Raw genomic sequence first — 1619 nt, 5'->3', positions numbered from 1 at the left:
GGTTTGGCCGATGAGGATCCAAACAGTCACATAGAGAGAATCATCGAGGTGTGCGACATGCTGAAGATAAATGGTGTGATGGATGATGCCATCAAATTGAGAGCCTTCCCATTTTCCTTAAAGGGGAGAGCAAAGCATTGGCTACACTCATTACCTAGAGCATCAATCACTACATGGGAGGAGATGGTAGAAGCTTTTCTAGCCCGTTATTTCCCTCCTGGAAAATCAGCAAAGCTTAGGAATGAGATCTCATCCTTTGTGCAGTTGGAATTGGAGTCTCTATTTGAGACATTGGAAAGGTTCAAGGAACTCCTGCGAAAGTGTCCGCAACACGGATTCCCAGAGTGGATGATTGTTCAAACCTTCTACAATGGTTTGAACCCGAGTACAAGGCAACTCTGGATGCAGCGGCAGGAGGTACCTTAGGTAGCAAGACCCCTGATGAAGCTCGTCAATTGATTGAGGAAATGGGTTAAATATCTACCAGTGGAATGCTAGGAAGAAGAAAAAGGTGGCCGGTCTCCATGAAATTGATGCGGTAACTTCATTGGCGGCCCAAGTGGAGAGTTTGAGTAAGAAGCTAGATCTTATAGCTTCGAATAGAGTTGCGGCCGTGACCAATTGCACCAGTTGTGGTGGAGGACATGCTCCCTCTGATTGGCCAATCGTCATTGGTGATGTTTCTTCAGTTGAGAATGTTGACTTTGTAGGTAATTGAATGAGACCTCAAAGGAATCCATACAACAACACCTACAATTCAGGTTGGAAGAATCATCCCAACTTTTCATGGAGTAATCAAGGACCACAGAAGACCATGGGGTCATCGGGTTTCCAACAACAACAGCAAGCCCCTCAAGTGGAAAAAAGAATTTCAGGCTTGGAAACCCGAATGACAGATTTGGAGAAGCACTTGGCTAGATTTGTTCAATCAACAAATACAAGTTTTGAATCAGTCGAGGCTACACTTCGCAATCACTCCGCCTCCTTGCACAATCTTGAAAATCAAGTGAGGCAAATTGCGAAGTCTATCTCCGAAAGGCCACATGGAAGTTTACCAAGCAACACGGAAACCAACCCTAGAGAACATGTGAAGGCGATCACTTTGAGAAGTGGTCGTGAGGTTGAAGGGAGGCTTTCGAGTGAGAAGCCGAAAGAACACGCACCAGAGGTTGTAGAGGTTGAGGATGGAGCAAACAAAGAGAAAGAGGTGGCAACCCCACCTTTCATGGCAAGAATCCCTTATCCCTCTAGATTGAAGAATGACCAAGGGGATGAACAGTAAAGAAGTTCCTGAGTCTGTTCAACCAACTCCACATCAACATTCCTTTTGTTGAGGCATTGGCTCAAATGCCTAAGTATGCGAAGTTCCTGAAAGACCTATTGACCAACAAGAGGAAATTGGAGGAGAGTGCTTCAGTGGTGCTTGATGCTTTTATGCTCGGTGGTGTTGCAAAAGAACATGGCGAACAAGAAGAAAGACCCGGGAAGCTTCATCATTCTGTGTAACATCGGCAACTTAGGTGAGGAAATGACATTGGCAGATTCAGGGGCGAGCATCAATGTCATGCCATATACTTTCTTCCAAAAGCTAGGCTTGGGTGAGCCTAGGCCTACTCGGA

At 45.6% G+C, this 1619-nt stretch overlaps 1 non-coding gene across 1 annotated transcript; it reads right to left on the bottom strand.

Annotated features, from left to right (window-relative positions):
* Positions 1 to 231: 231 nt before the first annotated feature.
* Positions 232 to 338, bottom strand: LOC120266053. The gene has a single exon (XR_005537896.1). It is a non-coding gene; the product is annotated as a small nucleolar RNA R71 (small nucleolar RNA).
* Between the last annotated feature and the right edge of the window lie 1281 nt (positions 339 to 1619).

This window comes from Dioscorea cayenensis, chromosome 7 (genome assembly GCF_009730915.1).
Source record: "Dioscorea cayenensis subsp. rotundata cultivar TDr96_F1 chromosome 7, TDr96_F1_v2_PseudoChromosome.rev07_lg8_w22 25.fasta, whole genome shotgun sequence".
NCBI lineage: Eukaryota > Viridiplantae > Streptophyta > Magnoliopsida > Dioscoreales > Dioscoreaceae > Dioscorea > Dioscorea cayenensis.
The sequence above is the reverse complement of the archived record's forward strand: the minus strand, read 5'-3'. Positions and strand labels throughout refer to the sequence as shown.